The sequence below is a fragment of the Mesocricetus auratus genome, unplaced genomic scaffold (assembly GCF_017639785.1).
Source record: "Mesocricetus auratus isolate SY011 unplaced genomic scaffold, BCM_Maur_2.0 Super-Scaffold_100009, whole genome shotgun sequence".
Lineage (NCBI taxonomy): Eukaryota > Metazoa > Chordata > Mammalia > Rodentia > Cricetidae > Mesocricetus > Mesocricetus auratus.
This window is the reverse complement of record NW_024429193.1, coordinates 27023777-27045292: the sequence shown is the minus strand read 5'-3', so window position 1 is coordinate 27045292 and position 21516 is coordinate 27023777. Positions and strand designations below refer to the sequence as shown.

The 21516-nt window shown below is 42.2% G+C and overlaps 1 protein-coding gene across 5 annotated transcripts in view; it reads right to left on the bottom strand.

Moving 5' to 3' along the window:
* Sgms2 (sphingomyelin synthase 2) overlaps positions 1–21516 on the bottom strand; it is a 70784-nt gene that overhangs the window by 31791 nt on the left and 17477 nt on the right. The window contains exon 1 of one of the 5 annotated variants that reach the window (XM_040751778.1): positions 11968–13437. The exons of the other annotated variants lie outside the window; for them this stretch is intronic. The gene's annotated coding sequence lies outside the window, so the exon portion shown is untranslated. Of the gene's footprint in view, positions 1–11967; positions 13438–21516 lie in introns of those variants that run through there. 5 annotated transcript variants of the gene reach the window in all.

Genomic DNA, 21516 nt, shown 5'->3' with positions numbered 1-21516 from the left:
CTGTGAAGTCACTTCATTGAGATCTCACTTGCAGAGCATTCCATGGCATATTTTAAAGTTTGACATCTTTTTTGCAGACTACTTTCTGGATGGAGATACTTATTGCTACTAGTGACTGGAGAATTCCGTCTACTGGCTCTGGTTCCAGTGTTGTAAAGAGAACTAGCTGTACTTGGAATTGTGAGGGTGACACTATAGCAGAAGGATGAGGAAGAGAGAGAGAGAGGAGAGAGAGAAAGAGAGAGAGAGAGAGAGAGAGAGAGAGAGAGAGAGAGAGAGAGAGAGAGAGAGAGAGAGAGAGAGAATAGGAATGAGTTATGGGATATTTGGTTGCACTATGAAACCGGAGATTGTGTTGATAAAAATCAACCTTGGATCAGCGGGGTGGAGCCAGAAACCAGTTGACAGGAATTAGTCATAGAGAGTACAGAGGATCCAAGAAGAAGGATAGAGACGAACAGGTGGGGGCGGGGAGGGGGAGGACCTGGAGTTTGACTCTTTTTTGGTTTCGGATGGCTAGAGAGAGACGCTCTCTTGCTGAGTCTCCAGCCAAAAAAGGAGGTCAGCTGGTTGCTTCTTGGCCTCTCTGAGCCTAGTAGGTTTTCACCCCAACATCTGACTCCCAAGGCTTTATTGGTAAATAGAACAATAGAGCCTTAGTTAAGAAATACATTTGGTGGCAATGGCAAAGCTGGTGCCTGCAGGACCTGAAAACCTTCACCTCAGTAGTGTATGACTGTTCAACTCCTTTCTGTAGATTCCTGCTTAAAGGTAATCTTTGCCTCCATTGTAAAAGAGATAAAGTAGTAAATACAAGGCAGGACTTCAAGAGGTTGTTTTAGTACTCATTTCAATTGCATTCTTACACTATCCTATGCAGTCAGTAGTTTGACAAATCTACACTATTTGGTCACCATATGGTGGAGAGAGAAATCAGTAATAGGCTTCTAAGTGTTCTGAAGGGCACAAAAATAAGGGAGTTATATTAGAGAATGATAAAGTTATTTGAAAGGAACTGATCCTTTTTTCTCTCTTTTTTCTGCTGATTTTCTTGCAATACAATTCTATTTCCAATTCTAATAATTTTTGTTGTTGACCAATCTTTGATTGGTTGTAATCCTAACCCACCTGGAATGAGACCCCTACTGTCATTTAGAAAAGCAGTTTGCATCGTATGTTTATAAGCTTCTCCTTCACTTTCTTTCTTGGACCAGCCATTTTCTCAGGAAAAAATGTTAGCCCTAATATTTGACTTAAATAAGATACTTAAAAAACATACTTTGCATATAACTGCCACTTTAATAGGTAAATTTTTATAGCCTTAAAACCTAAAGGAATCAGCTTCTAGATATATAAATTCTGGTGTATAAGAAAACTGGGATTGTATTTCTAACTAAACAAGCGCTGAATACTATGGTTTGACCACTGATTGTGAAGCAAGAAATGCCAGTTAAATGGGATGAATCGTTGCACCATACAGTATATTATGCGACAACAGTCATGCACAACTATAATGTCCTCTATAATGGAAGGTCCTAGAATCTGCTCTCATCTTCAGATTACTCCTATCATTTCGTGAGCTACTTATGATGTTTTCTGGGCCTTTTTAGGGGAGGATATAGGCCATGTCCAGTAAGAAATACATAGGCTCAAAAGCTCTGCACATGGTGACATCTATGCTTCTGCCTACACGGGCTGCTTGAAGCAAGTGGCTTGTTGCTATTTCCTATAAAATGAGACATTCCCTCCTAGTGAGAAAAAGGAAACTCAGACTTTGGAAGCTAATATAAATTGTTAGGTTTGGTTACCTCATAAAAAGATTCACGAGGCCTTTCTCAAGGTTACACAAACAGTAGCTGAAGCTTGGGAGGAGAGATGGTGTAGCTGCCTGCAAATTGGACAGGGAGCCTAGAGATGCAGCTTTCTTGACTGGTCACCTGCTTGGGTGGGCTTGCTGGTGACATGGCTGCCTTTGAGTCAGCCATGATGCCATAGGAACCTCAACAAACTAACTGGCTCCCTAAGACTTGGAGGGAAAGGTTTCTTCAGGATGTCATTGATGCCCATTTAGGGTAAATGGATGTCTGCTTATGTTTCCCCAGGAAAGGTCACATAACAGCAAGGCATGGTTTTCATGATAAGGGAAACAAGAATTCAGAAACAAAAGAGACCATGGGAGACTCAGGGAGGTAGGGATATCTTCATTTCTCATTTGATTATGTCAACTAAAAAAACATCTTCCACAAATGAAGTAGTAACAAGTGCACACCACTCACACAGTCTATGCTAGCTTCATTGTCCTCTGGAAGATGCAGGCCTGTGGAATACCTAAATACACATTTGCATGGAGGACCAGGCCTGCTTTGGCTTTACAGTGGTCTAGGTTCTAAAAAGTACCAGCTTCTCTAACCCCTAGTTTTCCCTAGAATTTCAACCATCCCATTGCAATGAATAGTTACCTCTCAGAAACACAAACTTGACCAATGTTTCCAATCTAGATTTTAGACATTAGTTTCTTTGAGTGACTTAATAATGATTATCTGTGTTCCCCAAACTCGGGTCCCAGGTTTCCCAACCTAATTCAACACTCCACCAAAGGAATGGCACAGAAAATAACGTTAGAGATTAATTTTAATTAAGGGATTAAATCTCTAACGGAATGCTATTTAAACAATTTTAATGAGTACAAGTAACAGTTACGTTGGTTTTTGGAATGTTCCCATAAAAATAATCTTCTGCTGAGTTTTCTTTACTTTATTTAGTAAAGAAAACTCAGAATTTATATGTTATTTTAGGAGACTTCAATGGTTAAGTACAGAATATTTTCTGAATCACTGCCAATAGACATATGTTCTTTAAGAGAAGATGAAGTTCACTGAAACTGAGACTTTAGGGGCTGGAGAGATGGCTCAGTGGTTAAGAGCACTTCCCGAGGACTGGGCTTTCAGTTCTCAGCACCCACTGGGCAACTCACAACCATTCTGTAGCTCTAGTTCCCAAAAATCCAATGCCTCTTCTGAATTCCAAAGGCTCATGCACACATGTGATACACATACGCACACTCAGGCACACACATGTAAAAGAAAATAATGAGCTAAATCTGCTTCTACAGCAAGAGAGCCAGAAGCCTTCAAAGAATGACCCCTCTCTCTCAGAGCAGGGACAGCGTTCACTCAAGAAGCCACTTCCATCTGTGAACAACTGTGTGGCTCCCAGGTTTCCACTACTAAATGTCCCTGTGCAGAGCTTGCACGCCCCATCACAGTGTTAGTGTGATGTAGGAACTATCCTAGAGGGTAAATTTGCACACTTGACACCAAAGTAATTCAAGGCCAAGTAGTGTTTCCCTTTGTAAAAATCTAGAACAGAAAACATGACTCTTATTTTGTATTTCTTTTAGAAATATAACACCATGAAACTTTCAGTTCTAATGTACTGAAGAGGTCCCTTCATGGGATAATTAGTCAAAAAGAAAAAGAAATGTATTTGTCAAGGAAATGGGAGAACAGAATGAGAATAGATTATTCTGCAATGGATGCTTTGGAGTTTGCTAAGTATGGACAAGCATTGGAGCTGTGATTAAACAGCTCTAAGGATCCCAAAGCCAGGCAGGGATACTGCATATGGCTTACAGCTTAGGCTGCTAAGGAAAGTGAATGGGAAATCAAGTCATACTTGAGATTGTGGGGAGATGATGTCACGTGAAGCAGAAAGTTTAGAGACTATCATAGCAACAGATAGTCTAGAGACTATCTAAACTCGGGTCTTCCTGCTGTAGCAAAAGGAAATAGAACCTCAGATGTACATGAGAAATGATATGTGCTTTAATGAGCAGGCATGGTATTATTTGTAAAAAACATAACATCTTTAGACATAAACTCAGATGTACTCTAAAAATAGCAGATGGAATACAACTGTGAACATTTACTTGACGGAGGTTTTTACGTGTGGGCTTTTCCCCCCATTTATCTTTGCCTATTATGGTGGCTTTTTGTTGTCTTCTGGGAGTTCTAACCTTAGAAGTCTACCCCAAACTGCCATTGAGAAAAAGTGAAAGAAGATAGGCTAAAGTGACAGCCATACTCAGGGTATTGAAGCTGTAACTCAAAAGGATCATAAAAACCACCTTGAACCAGGCATGCTGGTTTGTGCCTTTATTCTTGGGAGTCTGGATACAGAGGGAAGAATATAGAGAATCCCAGGCCAGCTACACAATCAATCCTAGCCAGCTAACCAGCAACCAACTAACCAACCAACCAGCCAGCTAACCAGTAACCAACTAATCAGACAGCTAACTAGGCAACCAACTAACCAACCAACCAGCCAGCTAACCAACCAACCAACCAGACAGATAGCTAACCAACCAACCAACTAACCAGACAGCTAACCAGCCAACCGACTAACAAGACAGGCAGCTAACCAGCTACTAATTAGCCAACCAGCAAGTCAGCTAGCCAGCAACCAATTAACCAACCAACCAGCCAGTCAACCAACCAACCAACCAGACAGATAGCTAACCAGCTACCAATTAGCCAACCAGCAAGTCAGCTAGCCAGCAACCAATTAACCAACCAACCAGCTAGTTAACCAGTCAACCAGTCAACCAACTAACCAGACAGCTAACCAGTCAACCAACCAGACAGCTAACCAGCAACCAACCAGCTAGCCAACTCAACTGCAGCAAAAACCTCAACTAAACCAAACAACTCCTTATAAAGCATCTCTTAGCAAGCTGAGAATGCTTGCATCTCTTGAAATAGCAACTCCCCCACTGAGAATTTTTCTCAGAGCAAATTACAGAAAAAAGAATCACTAGAGAAATTCAGTGAAACAGGCAAAGGAACTCATGTTTACGGCTCAGAGGGAAGCATCCATGAGATGCCTTTTGCTTTCAACAGAACTGTATTCTCGATTTTTAAAAAGGACATATAAACACAAAAGTCCTTCCTGTAAATTCATAAGAATTTGTCTAAGATGCCAATGATGAGGAAATTTCAATAAAGAATTTATATTGCACATATACAGAAAAAGTCAAGAAATATAAAAATCAACACTACTCACTCACCTACCCTTTATAAATTTATGAGTAGTATTTTATTTATTTATTTATTTATTTTTTGGTTTTTACGAGACAGGGTTTCTCTGTATTGTTTCGGAGGCTGTTGGTCCAGCCCAGCCTCGAACTCACAGAGATCCGCCTGCCTCTGCCTCCCAAGTGCTGGGATTAAAGGCGTGCGCCACCACCGCCCGGCTTTTTTATGAGTAGTATTTTATTGCTAGATTATATTTTCTAATTTGCTACATAAGTTATTCCTACATTCAAAATTTTCTGCTGTCTATGTCAATGGCAGAATTACTATGGAAAGCACATGTCTGCTTTTAAAAGATACTCTTTTGTCCATTTTAAATATGCAACAAAGTACAAAAAGATAAAATTTCTAAAAGTTTTAGAATAGTTGTTCAAGTGATAGGAGTCTGGGATGTTTTGTTCCAAGTTTTGTATAGTCTATCTTTAACAGTTATTTTCATTGGCACCCCTTGCTCCCAAGGCTCGGGGGTCTTTGTGAAAGGGAGACATAAAGAGTGTATAAGAGCGGGGGGGCGGACGGGGACAACAAGGAAAGTGTGCCTCTGGGCACAGCAGGGCAGCTGCACACAGGCCCTCACAGCAATTGTGACAGCACACACACACACACACACATACACGACCAGTGCAAGCTGGAGCCAGACCAAATCCCAGGTCTACTCCTAGCCTATTAGTTCCTGGCAAATCTTTTCTCCTAGGAGAGGTAAGGTCAGTTTTCCCTATGAGTGTCAGGGAAGCTGAGCACATTCTAATATAAGGCCACATATCCAAGGGCAGCATCAAGTGGTCTTGACACGGGGGGGTAGGAATGGAAGGGAGGGTGGATCTGGGAAGAGTTGGGGAAGGGGACATGAATATTATCAAAATACATATGAAAGTCAAATATACACATATTACATATCATATAATTTTTTCATTTATGAGCCTCTTACATTGTAATGTATTCTGAGTTATGTACAGCTGTGTTTGCTTGCATGGAATTATCTGACTGAATCTTCATTTATTTACCTTACGTCTTCTCAGAGTTTCAATGGGAAGGAACCAAAAGCACATTCAGAATGCAAAGTTAGAGAAAAGTGTGCAATCCCATTGCTACTTGAGAAAGTCCAGAAAAAGTGCTGTGTTGATGTCAGGATACACCAGCCAGACAGCAGAGGAATGGGCAGAACCCAATGGGAGGGAGCAGACACTCACACCAAAACCGGAACTGCCCAGCCCTCCTTTGTGTTTGTGTTGAGGAACAGCATGTGCGTTCTCCATCAATTATAAAGAAGCATTTTGCAAGTATTTACTATGTCGTGGGTGTAGGTATGCCCATGTTGTGCTTGTGGAGGTCAAAGGGCAACTTTCAGGAATGGCTTCTCCCCTTCGTACCATGGAGGCTTCTGGGATGGAACTCACTCAGGTTCCCTCAGGTGGTCATCTCCGCAGCAAGTGCCCTTACCCGTGGAGCTGTCTTGAAGGCCCAATATTGTGAATTTGTTTGCTTTTAAGACAGGGTCTCGCTATGCAGACCTATCTGGCTTAGAACTTGCTATATAGTAGACCTGGCTGGCTTCAAACTCACTGGGATTATTAAGAGCATGCCCATTATTAAACCAATATTAAGCATTTTTTACAAAAGCCTTTTTCCCTCTATTTGGTGAATTTTGCTTTAGTGTGTGTGTGTGTGTGTGTGTGTGTGTGTGTGTGTGTGTGTTTACTTTTTTTGTTTGTTTTGTTTTTCAAGACAGGGTTTCTCTGTGTAGCTTTGTAGACCAGGCAGGTCTCAAACTCACAGAGATCCGCCTGCCTCTGCCTCCTGAGTGCTGGGATTAAAGGCAGCTTTTTGTATATATTATTGTACTGGTTAGTTTTATGTCAACTTGACACAAGCCAAAGCCATCTGAGAGAAGGGAACCTCAATTAAGAAAATGCCTCCAGCTGGGTGTTGGTGGTGCATTGAAAGGGTTAGTAAGCAGTGTATTTTAATTTCACTCCCCAGGTAGACAAGAATGATTGTTACTATTTAGTAGACACCAAGTACTCAGCACAGTTGTGGGCACACAGCCAAGTTTGGGAATGCATAGGATGGCTAAAAACAGTGTCTCTCACCTGCACAACATGTTTAGAGGACGCCAAGAGACAATATAAAGCCAGGGTTCAATTAACATCAGGAAGCTAAAAGATGTAATTTCATATTTCCATGAAATCTAATTTTCATCGATGATGCTACATAAATAAAAGTACTTGACTATAAATAACCACTTGAAGATGTTTCTATGAAACTCTGCCTCATTCCTCCCTGTAGAACCAAGAGTCCAGAAAAAATCAGCTCTTGGTTTTCGTGCATTTGTTCTGAAAACACATGAAATGTTTAACATTTCTAACAAGATATTGGAAGCCCACTGACCAAGCTTATGGCCCAGACATAGGGAAGACATTAGACTGAGAAGATGTATATTATAGGGTATCTTGGCCATGGCAAAAGACATTGTGGTGATACAATATGGAACATCTACTTTTGAATCGTTTTGCACTGAAAAAAACATTTTTTTTGGTTTTACGAGACAAGGTTTCTCTGTATTGTTTTGGAGGCTACTTAAACTGACAAAAAAAGGCAGCTTAATTTTGTATTTAGTGAGCACTGACGAAGCACCAGGCAGGGCTGGAGTTGTGCACCAGGTTTGGGGATGCATAGAGGGCCTAAGGGGCATTCTCTTTAACCTTGGATATCACGCTTAGAGGGCCGAGAAATGTGAAGTTCATCCAAGCTCTCAGAGCGCTGAGAATGGAAAAGGCAAATGCTTGCCACTTCTGCCCCAAACCACACTGCCATTTCCTCCCCCCAAAGTGTATCTTCCTCCTTACCTGATTTCTCAGTAAACATCACCACCATCTACCTAGATACTCGGATAAATAGAAATCATGGCTACTGCCTCAGCGCCACACTCCTGCCTTGCTCACCAACCCTCCCTCTGAATTTTGGCAATTTCCATCTCCCCACTATTCAGGTAGTTAGTGTTTCTCTCTCAAGCTGAGTTCAGATCAGAAACAGTTCCAGAGGGCTGGAGTAAGTGCAAACATGGCAGCTACTAAAAAGACCTGGGGAAACGCTTGGGCACCAGGCGCCATTGGTTCTTTGTACAGCGAAAGTATTGATAGCAGCACAGACATCAGAGAACAGTTCACGGAGACAGAAAGCACGGATGTCCTTGGACAAGGGGAAGTTCAAAGCCCCGCCATCAAGATGTCTCAGGCAGCTGGCTCTGGAACTCCCAGCCCATCTCCTGGTCTCCTGCCCTCTCTAAACCCCTCTAACAGCTTCCTATGGCCCAAAAGCTCATTGCTTCTTTCGACTACAGGAAAAATAAGAAAATGTAGACATACAGAAAACGGAGTATAATATAGCGAACTCTATTGACTATAAAAATTACGGGAAACCTTCACTTAGTCTCTCCCCTAGTTTCTTTTAAAGCAATCTCTTAAAGAGTTGGAAACTTTTGTCTCTGTTAATCTCACCAGAGCGGACATCATGTTCTAAAAGGCAAGCCCCAGCCAGGCCATCGTTTTCCTCAAACCTGCTTCTTGGGAGGATGATGTTTTCTCTGACTCCCATCATTTCCTAGAATTGTGCACCAGGCTCTTCGTGATCTGACCTCCACCTTCCTTTCTAGTCTTTGACTTTAAAATTTAATTTTTCCTTTTCCCTACATTCTATTCTCCCTGCCATATTTCCTTCAAGTGCATTATTGGTTTGACCTCCACCATAAACATGAAATAAATATCGTCTTCTAATTTTTTAAATTTCATTTTACATTCCAACCAAAGTTCTCCCTTCCACCTCCCAATTTTTTTAAATTGTTAAACTACATTTATTTCTGTGCATCTGTGTGCATGTCTGTTTGGGTGTGCCTGCACTACAGTGCACGTGTGTGGCGGGGGTCAGAGAACAACTTGTAGGAGTCAGTCTCTCCTTCCAGGTGGCTTCACAGATCCACCTCGGCTAGTCAGGCTTGGTGACCCTCACCTTTGCATACTGAGCCAGCTTCCTGGCCTGCTAAGTACTGCTTTCCTAGCTGAGTTTTGCACAGAGCTCCTATTGCTACAATTCTGACCAAAGCGCCTGCAAAACAGTACACAGAAATCACCGTGAGTTCTACAATAAAGAAAAAGAGGCCGAGTAGGTTCCTATGGCCACTTGTCCCCCAATGAGGAATGGGTTTGTGGCATTCCGCTGGTGACAGGGGTCCCCAGGCTGGGGCAACTCACCTCCGCAAACATTTCTACTTTTGTTTTCCAATGGCAAAGCAGACATGTTCTATCCACAGAAGCAGAACCAGTGTTGAGTTTGTCCTGCTAGGGAGGGACAGACCACCCAGGGATCTTGTGCAGGGTGTTAAGAAATTAATGTGACAAAACTGTCTCAGCAAGACCACACTGGTATGACTTTAGCTCCCATCCTGCAACACCGTGTAGGGAATTCTGTCATTTCTGTTTCAGAAGAGGTATCCAAAATCTCATCAGACATATGCCTTTTGTGGCTAAAGATACTTAATAACTAACAGTGTCACTGAAGGGTTCTGGGTCAGAGGTTACACACCAGCATCCTGATCTCAAACCATAATCAAGCCAGGCTAGGTCATTTAGCAGCTTTGGGTTTGTTTTTCTCATTTAGTACAGTCTCATTACTTGACAGTTTTCCTGGACTGCAAGCCATGCTTATAGATTAGTAAATATATAAAATTCCACTTTAAAAGGAAAGGTATGGTAACGGTCAGACCTTTGATAGCCCCCAAGAATTTTTTAATGTTGGAATTATTTAGCTTGCTGTCAGGATATTTGGACCACAGTTTCAAATGGGTTTATTAAGATAAGGAGTAGCCAAAGTTCACCCAGTACTATGTATGGCCTTGCTACACTCAGAAGTAAAGAAAACAGGCCTATTTGCATGGAAGCACATTAGAATCCCACACCTGGTTTCCAGACAGACTTTGCCCTAAACTTTGAACTAAACAATCTCCCCAATCTTGAATTTCTTCTCCCTACCACAAGAAGGGATGACGTTAATTGATGGATCCGTGTCAATTTAAAACACCATTTGTCTTCTGTCTGTATTCTTCGGGTAATCACACAGAAGAAGCCACGGAAATAGGGAACTAAGTCATGAATAAAAATCACCCACTGAGTTCCACTTATTACTACTTAGGAATCTGAATAGAGCAAGGGGTGGGAAACTTTGTGGGACATCTGATGCTAAATATCCTGTCACACTGGGAACGAATCTGATTAAATGAGATGTCATTATTTAGTGGTGTTGCTTCCTGAAACAGGTCTTGCCCAGGCTGGCCTCAAACATTCCTTCTCCTTCTAGAGCATGATTTCTCCCACATATGCCTCTAATTAAGATTTTAATAAAGACTTCTTGATTCAGGCTCATTGGAGAAAAAAAGTTAATCACTAATACTAAAGAAAATTATTTTAAGTGGAAGCTAAAAGCTGAAGTTTTTTCCAAAACAAGACATGGCTAATAAGTAAGTTTGACAGCGCAGAGGTAATGGGTGAGCTCAGAGGCCAGCCCCAAAGAGCAAGACACAAGTACTGTGCTGCTAAGTCCTAGCAAACTGTTAATTAGCATGCACAAGTTCAACACAGTTGATGTTTAAGAAACCTTTCCTGGGGCTGGAGAGATGGCTCAGAGGTTGAGAGCACTGACTGCTCTTCCAGAGGTGCTAAGTTCAATTTCCAGCAACCACATGGTGGCTCACAACCATCTGTTATGAGATCCTGGTGCCGTCTTCTGATGTGCAGACAAAAATGGGAGGCAGAATGTTATATTCACAAGAAATAAATATTTTAGAAAAAGAAACCTTCCCTAAAATACTTAAAATTGAGGTTGGAGAAAGAGCTCAGTGGTTAGAGCATAGGACCCATGTTCTGTTCCCAGCACCTCCACATCAGCTTACTGCTGTCATTAACATGAGCTCCAGAGGAGGTGCCACCCTCTTGTGCAGGCACCGGAACACGCTGACCACACACACATACACACGGACACCTGCTGAGCCACCTCTCTTGCCTTCATTTTCAAGTACTTTAAAATCTTATCTCCCTTTGATGTACATGGGTATCTTGTCTGTTGGTAGGGGTGTGTGTGTGCTCACTTCCTTAAGAAATTTTTACCTGCTCATCGACTCCACCCAGGCCTGACGGAAACAGGCTGCAAGCTCGGTGGGAAGAGAGCTGCACCTGTCTTCCTCATTCTGCTTTTAAGTGTCCCAGCCCCCACACAGGTCTGTAGACACAGAACACCGTCCGGTCCAGCTCAACTCCTGGCCCAGGGTGACTCACTGTCCTCACAGGATTCCCTGTCATCTCACCTCCCTCCAAAAGCAAAATTCAGGAAGTCAGGCCGACACCCAAAGAGGACAGGTGGGGCTGTACTGCCCCTGGCTTCCTAGCCTTCTCCGTGGTCCTCCAGGCCTGTCTGTATTCCACAAAATGTTCCCGGTCAAATACCTCCACCCCATTCTGGACCTACAATGGCTATGACATTTTACCAAAACCCTCAAGTACCCTGAGTCAGTCACATGTGTGCCTATTTGCATCTCAATCAGATAGAAGCTCCTAGAATCTCATGTGACTTACTGTGGCTACTTTGTGTTGTTACATTTTTTTCGTCATAAATTTTACCAAAAGAAGTGTGATGCAGCACAAGGCATAAAACCAGAAAGAAAAAAAAAAAAAAACAAATGTCAGCTTCTTCCTTTGGCATATTAAGACAGTCTGAGGAGTCACCAAACAAATTCTCGTGGTGCAATGATAATGTAGCTTTTCAACACCCGAATTCCAAAGTATGGAATTCTGGAGCGCCTTGGAAAGTTTTCTTGATGTGATTTACTTACAATTTCTGTAATCAGAGTTCTCAAAACCTCAACGTATCTTTATGTGTTGAAAACAGTCCCATCCACCGGCGCCTTCTTTCCCTGCCTTTCTTCCTAATCCAGTTGGGCCTGAGGGTGGGGGGAGGCTGCCCCTTCTCCAGAGCACACAGGGTAACAGCTGCTTGATTGCCCCAGCACTTCTAACCAGTGACATCAACTCGCACAGCCACTTCATGTGGGAGGAACCATCACTGTCCACATCTGAGGAACGACAAGCTAAACTCAGAAACCTAGCAGACTGATGGGGAATCTGGATCCAGCACTTCTCCAGGCCTCCTAGTAATTAGGAACTCGCTATTTTCCCTCCCTAAAGGCAATAGATTTCATTCCCCATGAGTCATTCTGTGGGAATGGAAAGACTGGTTCACTGAGCACCCTTCCCTACTTCAACTCTTCCTTCTCACCGCTCCATCTGTGCTTGTCCCTCCTAAGGTCTGAAACAAGTCATGGGTCACCTGATCCCGAGTGCAGGGTGAGTGTTCACCCTGGTCCTCGGTGACTTAGAAGAAGGGCATTTCCTGGAAATGTGGGGGTTGGACATGTCACTGTAGTGAAGTGATCAGAGCGTGCGAATCATTGTTGCCTAGTTACTGGCTTGTGTTTGGCGGCCGCAGAAGCAGTTCAGCCCAGGTACAGTTGAATGTGGGCTGATTATTTACTCAGTGTGACCTTCTCCCTGCCCCACGCTTGCTGTTGGCTTAATGCTTAACCCTGACACTGTTTCCCCTTTACTGGGCGGTGGAGGTTCCTTCAATCATTGCTTTTAAGTCCAGAGAGTTCAAAATGTATTTATATGCCACACAGACAACACACCCATTCCTTCATAGCTGAAGGCAAGGCGAGATTGGAGGGTCGTTACAGGACTCTTGCTCATCCAAGGACAGTGTAATTGTAAAGTCAGGAAGTTATTTGTCATCCCTTTACCAGTGAGTTTCACTCTCATGAACTCAGTTAATGTAACACACTCCCAAGCAGCACTGAGTCATCGGTACTGACCTCGTAATCAAAAGAGGTTTTTTGTTTGTAAGATCGACTCATTTGGTGGAGTATACTCCAGACCCGTAAAATTATTTCACTTTTTTTTCTTATATCAAGAATTGTGAGCTACAATCTAAGCAGCTTCAAAATTAGGAGAATTCGCCCTCAAATCCCATTTAGATGGTACACCTGGCTAAAGTCATTTTACTATTTTTTTTCAAATTCAGAATAGTATATGTACTTAAGTTCCCATAGAAGCTAAAACTCAAAACTGACATGGTGTTAAGTGAGGACACAGTACAGTGCTTGCCTAGCACACAAAACCCTGGATGAATCTTCAGCTTCCCCAACCCTCAAACACTCTGAGCTGGAATCCCATATAAGGCACCAACAATATTAGCCTTTTTTTGAATTTCATTTTTTATTCTTTGAGAATTTCACACATAAATATCATGAAATATGATCATATCTATTCTGCCTCTTTTTTATTCTCATTTTCCTAGTTATTTCTACACATTAAATATTCAAACGAGTTGTTAAATTTTTTGAGTTGAAAACACATATATGTATTAGATACATGGATTTTTTTCCTTCTATTTTTAACTTTCTGTTTTGAGTATTCTGTGGTGTTTCATTACAGTGAATACATCTACTATAAATACAACAAGGTAAGCTATAAGCTTCACATTGTGGGAAAGCTCTATATCCTAAATTTATTAACATTTTTAGATTGAAGGATGAAAAGATAATCTTAGAAATTTTTCTTCTTACTTCTTGCCACATAATATTCAATCTAATATTGTGAATATGTCAGTAGGGCTTTTATCCACAGGTGCTAATAAACACTGCAAGGATGATATGCATCTTAATTTATTTTTGACATCTATGCAAGTATAGACTTACTTTGAAAGTTTCCTTAACTTTATTTACTTTTGGTTTTTGAGGCAGTGTTTCACTGTGTAACACCCCTGGCTATCCTGGAACTAGCTCTGTAAACCAGGCTGGCCTCGAACTCAGAGATCTTCCTTTCTCTGCCTCCTGAGTGCTAGGATTAAAGGTGTGTGCCACCACCACCAACACTTCCCATGCCTCCACCCTCTCAAATTCATGACCTCTTTTTGTTATTGTTACACATATACCTACATATGAAAACACATATAAATAGACTGCTAAATTTGTTTATCATTGCTAGTCTGCATATGTTTTAGGTCTGACCACCTTAAGCATCACCCCCAAAACAGTATTCTTTCAAGACATATTTAAAAGAAAAATTCAACAAAAATTCATAGAATATTTAAGAAAAAAGGTACTTCCATGATTCAAAACTGGCTGTGTTTATAATCACTGGTAAGATATAAAGAATGTAAATTACTTTCCAAATATTTTAAAATCCTTAACCATGTATAAAGCAAGTTTTCTTTAAATAGAGTTCATGGTTGATAGGTAGATTCCTTGCCACCCTAAAAATAATGTTTAGGTTCATGCATTATTGAAAACTCAGGTCTTCAGACTGTCTGAGTTTGGACCTTGAGAAATGAGTCTGCTGCAGACACCTAAGAATTTAAAGCCATGGATGTGTTGGTATCTGTTCATAAAAACTCTAAAAGAATTCCATTCCTCTGACTAAGGATCCAAGATGATCACTTTCACAGGGTGCCCTGTTTAAGGACAGTAAGCAGTGTGCTGTGTATACTCTGAGAACTAAATGACCACTGACTATCTCATATTTTGAAAAGGTATTTAACTTTCATTTAGGCATCTGCCCACTATGGCCAGGTGAACAAGACAACCTTTGCCCCATTTCAGGGAGCCTGCAGAATAGCTGAGAAATTAAACAATTTGCTATCACACAGGGAGATAACTTTTGGGTAAAAAGTTCAGGGCTATAGCAACACAAAACCAAGGACACAACCTTGTCTGGAAAGTTCAGGGAAGGCTTTTGGGAAGAAAGACTTACTCAGCTCAGATCTGAAGGATGGACAGAAGTCATATCTGCTAGAGTGGGGCCGTCTGATATAGAAGGGTGTGTGCAAAGGAGGGGCTATTTTGTCTATCAGCAGTAGGCAAGTGAACTTGGCTGCAATGAGTAAGTCTGGATCTTATGTAATCCAGGTAGGCCACGCTAACACACTTGGATTTTGCTCAAAGAATAATGGGATCTGCGGGTGGTATGCTCCATTTTGTATTTTTCAAAAAAAAATCCCTAATATGATTCTGGACACTAAGCGGCAAGTAATTAGACCACTGCCACCTAAAGAATGAACATAAATCAGGTGTAGATATATGTCACCAAGCTAAAACCATCCAACCCCTGAGGTGACACTTCCCTCTCCATTTCTCAGGTGTAAATACTAAATCACTATTCGGGAATCTGCAAGGTGACATCTTCTAAAGTAAGAGCTTACAGAGTTCAGGTACCTGTATATTTATACCAGGCAGAGCTACGCCAGGACATCACCATGGTTACGCCAGGCCATCACCACAGTTATGCCAGGCCCTCGGCAGACTACACCAGGACATCACCACAGTTAGCCCAAGACATCGTCACAGTTACACTGGGACTTCCTGACTCCCAAGTCCACACTGATCTTTCTAAAATTTCCAGCTTTCCCTTTCACCGCTTTAAAGGTTTCTCACACTTCAGAGACTGCTAGGGCACGGACAGGGTACACTGCACATTTTATTTCTTAGACAGCAAAGGTAAGTCAAACAAAAGCAAATGATTGCTCCTGTGCTATGGGCAAATAAGTCAGTCCATAATTAAAAGTGTATAATACAGTTTGCTATTAGTAATATTATGAGCTTGTTAAACAGACTATTATTATTTTTCAACAACACAGCTAGCTAAACATGATGCTTTCTGTCCAGTCAAATTGGGTGTGTGTATCCGAACCAGAATTAGGTACCCATCCAATGTACACTGTACAATGTACACCGTCACACTGAGAATACAGCGTCACAGAATCTGGAGACATCTTCTTTCGGAGATGGCGTGCGGTGGACAACTTCACATCGGAGTAAGGTAAGTTCTAGAACTCAAATCAGTGAAGAACTGTTACCAAGTAGGGAATGCAGAAACTGAGCTGGTCAAACACAGAACAAGTGTTCTTGATCACAAAGGCAGGAAAGGGAGAACTGGGTATGAGGAATAAAAAGCTAATGCCACGGGCCTCCGTGTGCGGTCATGTCCTCCTCCATAAACTCAGGCAGTAAAAGCATACAAACTTGACAAGATCCTTAAAAGATTTCTTTCCTAATTGGAGGAATTCATATTAAGGGACCAGCATTGAGCATGGGGTAAAGATCATATGTACCCGGTAAATGAATCGAATCAATATAAAGAGCCCCAAGACAGTTTACTCCTAAGATCTTACAAGACGACGAAATGTTGGGCTCTCAGCTCTTCTGTTTCTATAGGAGGGGAAAGTTTTTCAAACTCAGAGGAAGAGAGACAGTTTGAGATGTGTAACTATCTTTACACATTGGTTTAACACGTTCCCGCAGCTCTCAACACACGAGTTATGAGCAGCAGTGAAGGCCACCGTCGAGACACCTTCACAGTTCTCATTTTGATGAGTGAGAAGCCAAGGGCACATCATACTCAGCACTACACAGAGAAACTTGCCCATCTTCACCTCCGTTCTCACAGCCGGAGCAGGAGGAGATGGCGCTAGATTCGAGGGACAAATCCTCTAAGACGGGGAGATGACTGAAACACAGCCAGGGGAAAACACTCCGAGGCTGAACACAGTGGGGTGCGCTGTACCCGGATCCAAGGGATCTGAAAGTCGCCCGTCGGAAGGGAAGCATCTCAGGGTTAAACAACTCAGAAGTCCATTCCTACTTGTCCTAAGCTCTTGTGGTTAAACATACTGTAAACTAGGGGACAAGTGATCTTTCTGTAATCATTAGAGAGAAAAAAATCTCAGCTTTTAAAAAGGGGTCAGTGCTGGCTAGTTTTTATGTCAAGTTGACACAAGCTAGAGTCATTTTGGTGTGACTGGACTGTGGGCAAGCCTGTGATGACTGATGTGGCCAGTGTCACCCTGGGATGGTGGTGGTCCTGGGTTCTATAACAAAACAGGCTGATAAAGCCATGGGGAGCAAACAGGTACACAGCACTCCTCCATGACCGGCCTCTGCATCAGCTCCTTCCTCTAGGTTCCCGAAGTCTGAGTACCTACCTGCCCTGACTTCCTTCAGCAATGGAGGGTGACCTGAAGAGTTTTAAATTGAAATACATCCAGCTAAGACAGGGAGTGTCTTCCCTCAGATACCCCCAAACTGTATATGGACACCATGATGTGTTGAAACCCCATGACTACTTCATAGAGTCGGAGGTAAGCCTTTCCCATTTTACCTAGCTAGAGGCTATCTCAGGGGTTTTTTTCTTAAGGTAAAATGCTATTAATCTACTTAACTACAACATAATGACTGAACACATTATGTTTTTACATTCAATACATGTGGACTGTGCATTGATCAAATGAGGCTAGCCTAATCCCTGCCACCTTCTCTCAGTCTGTGTGTGTGTGTGTGTGTGTGTGTGTGTGTGTGTGTGTGTGTGTTCACAAACATCCCAACCCTCTCCTAGTTATTTGGAAATAGTGTTGATGGTAAGCATTGCTGGAGATATCAATATGTAAATGACTACCACAGCTCATTTTCATTTTAGTCCATGCGGCACATTGCTATAGAAAGCAGGCATACAGTGTTCTACTTGGAGTTCACGATACAATGGGCAGTGTTCCGCAGTGGGATTGGCATCCAAAATTAACCCTGCCTGTCCCTTAAGGAGGCTGGAAACCCTTTGCACTTGCTCTACCCTACTCTGAATTTTCTTCTCCATCAGTGTAGTTCCCTAAGAGCAACTGTTCAGTCAATTGGTAGACAGGATTATTTATCTCCTTTCTGTGAGGCTGTAGGCAGCTCGAGGGAGGAGCCACTGTTAGGCTTTTAACTGCCTTTTAGATACAAGGCCTGGCAGAACTGACAGTTCTATGTAAATATTTGTTCACTAACTCATGCCAAGAGTCACATGTTAAAAAATGGGCTTGGTGGCAGATGCTTGAAGCACCAGCACCTGAGAGACACTAGGGCAAGGCATCACCAGCTGGACTTGGCCTCGTAGGGAGACCCTGTCTCAATAAAACAAAGACAGAGTCAGTCCCTTGCAAAAAGCATCGGAAGTCACTGAGGTAAGAGTAGAAAGGGAGAGATGACCTTTTACTGTTTAGAAGAGTGGACCCTGCAAGTGACACACTGGAAACCCTCAGAGGCAGGGTGTAGGGATGTGCCTATTACTACAGTGGATGTGCATCAAAGGGGGGCAGAGCTCGGCATGGTGGTGCACACCTTTAACCAGCGCTCAGGTCTGAGTTCAAGGCCAGCCTGGTCTACACAGTGAATTGCAGGGAGGGCTCCACAGTAAGACCTTGATTTTCTTCTGTTTTTTTTTTTGTTTGTTTGTTTGCTTGTTTTGTTTTTTAAAGGAAATATAAGAAAAAAGGAAAAGGAGAAAAAAAGAGGAGAAAGAACGAGTCACTAAACCAGATGGGTGCGATCAGGGTAAAAGTGTATAAAGAACTCACAGTGTTTTCTAATTATAGACTCTGAAATATAAAATACCTTGAAAGGCCACCCTGTACTTCCCTCTGCCCAATACAGGGTGTGTCTCAATCATCCCAGGGACAGGACGCTACTCATGTCTTCATTTTTAAAGCCAGGGAGGTTTCACGAGAGATTGCCAGCCAGAGCCTTACAACCCCTGCATTCCCTGGCTCAACCTGGCTTTCCCCTCCATGGCACAAAGTCATCTCATCACTGCTACATTCAAACTTCTAAAATAGAAGGGGGAAAAATAGAAGCCATACAAACGCCCCATAGAATAACAGTGAAAATTAAACCATTAATTTTGACAAATAACTGTAACTCTTCATAAAGGAAAAAAACTCCATATTTCAACAGTAGGACTGAAAAAATATTTAACCTGACTAGGGAGCAAAGAAATTCAAATTTTAAAAATTATAATTGCTCCACTTATTAATTAGCCTTAAACAAAAACAGGCAATTATCAAACTTTTATTCAGCTATGAAATAAGTCTTAGATTTTACAAATATGAACAAAATTTACCTGAACATATTAACTAGGACATTGCTAATGACAATGAAAATCTAAAAGCTTCAGTGTGTAATAGCTAGGAAACTGCTTAAGTAGGGCACGTTCAATGGCATAGTTAAAACCTCCTTTTCCATGCATCACTGCAAGCAGGTAGGAAGCATACTCACGGTACATTCACTGCTACACAACAGTGGCAGGCGTTTCCCTTGCCCTGCTTTTTCCCTGTTTTAGGGTTAGTTGTTTCACGCGTGTGAGTGTTTTGCCTGCGTGTGTGTATGGGTACCACATGCGTGCCTGGCGCCCGTGATGACTGGAAGAGGACATTGGATTCCCTGGAACGGGGATTTTAATGAACTGGACGGTTATGAGCCATGATGCGGAGGCTGGAAACTGAGCCTGGGTCCTCTGTAAGAGCAACAAGTGCTCTTTAACCCCTGAGCCCTCTCTCCAGACCTCTATCCTGTTTCTTTAGAGTTTCCTATGTAAATATAAAGATGACTACCAAGAAAGCAGATTTACAGACTATCTAAACTTTCCTCTTATTCAGGAATCAGATTTTGTTAAGCAAAGGCTGCCAGTATAGTTAAAAAGGAAAAGGCTCAACACGTGACTACCATAACAAGTCTCTATAAAAAGAAGTTTACTATAATAGACGTATCTAATTATCATCCCAAACTGAGGACAGAAACAGTACGCCTCCTTTTTCCCTGTGTTCATTACATATTAGGGGATGGGTGTTGGTGAAGAAACAAAATTACTCAGTCGTAGTTTATTAAAAGTTTCTTGTAAGCAAGATGCCACTTGTGGTCATACCACCAAGTAGCACGGTAGCCCACATCTCTGATTAAATATAGCTTAATTATGTAGTTGATACATTTGAAGTACAATTCACATATTTACTGTGATTGCTACTCTTACATAAAAATAAACCCCATCTTTGAAAACAGAAGTGAAACCGGGCACAGTAGCACATGCCTGTCATCCTAGCACTTGGAAGAAAGAGGCAAAAGGACCAGGAGTTCAAGGTTAAAGGTCAACCTCTGCTACATACTAAACGCAAGGCCAGCCTGGGCTACGTACTCCTGCCTTTTAAAATCAAAACAGAAAAGAGAAATGAAGCTCAAAAAAAATAATAAATCAAGAATTTCTAAATATGAAGAGAGAAACAAATTTAGTCCGTGGGTGGAGCTTATTTAGCCTGTGGGTGGAGCTATGTGAAGGTCCCCTCTGCTCAGGTAGAGAGACAGGGGGCAGAGTGAGGCCAGTGAGTGTGGAATCTGGGATCACAGGATCCTGTAGAACATGTACCTTAGTAGGTTAATGAGTGTGACAAACAGCTGCTAAGTCTCTCAGCAGGGCTAACACTGCTCCCCAGGTTCCCAGCCGTTACTGAGGTCCTTCTTGCTGGTAATTAAATTACAGTTAAAACAGGGAGGATGGGAGCACCGAGCAGGGTAACTAAAGGGCTAGCAGCTGGGTATGAGACAGTTGAGGCAGCCAGACAATAGGAAAGACTAAATGTGTGGCTATGATTCAAGTTGCCTTGATCCCTGACAGCAGAGCTTGCAGGACTTCCCATTATCTTGTGTGCTTAGGGGTTAAAGGGCCTGGATGCTCTAACCCTCACCTCATAAATATTCAGGTATGCTCACACATATTCGTGGATACTGCCCATCTTGGGTAGTCCTTGGCAATCTCTCTTTGGAGTGCTCTGTTTGCACTAACTTAACTGCTCCTTTGCTAAACAAAGGTCTGTTAAACCGGCTCTTAACTGAATTCAGTCCCTCAAGAAGATAAGAGTCCCACTCCCAACCAACGGTATCTGCTACAGCAACTTAGTTAGCAATCTATTTCCTGGAGTTAGTTACCCACGCCCTGTCACAGTCCCAGCCCTGTTCGGTTGCTTAGCCTTGCGAGGCTTCTGAGATGTTTCTTGCTCTGGCCTTCTCAGTACTTACAGAAGTTTGCTTCTTCTAGAGAAACTGTTTTGGTTTGGCTTTTGTTCTTACGGCCTGCCTTGTACATGACAGCGTTAACATGGCTTTAGTAACATCCATCTTGGATACCTATGCCCTGCAAGGCTCCAACATTCCTTCGAAGGCATCCCAGAACAAACTCGATCACGGCAGATTTACAGGAATTTATTTCACACCGAAAACTCTTGCACACCCTAAGTTCTGGGGGAAGGCTGTGTGTGAGCACACAAAGTGCAAGGAGAGATATTAAGCCCTTGGGACCTCAGGGTTATTTTCTGTCTGCATGGAACTAAGAATTCAAATACCAGGAATAACTGGGGAAAGAAAAGGGAAACAGAAAAACAGAAGTGAGTTAAGGGTAGCTGAAGTTTTTGCAACGGAATCTTGAGTAAGATAAAAAGGAAGACTTCATGACACACTCCAAGAGAAGCTAGG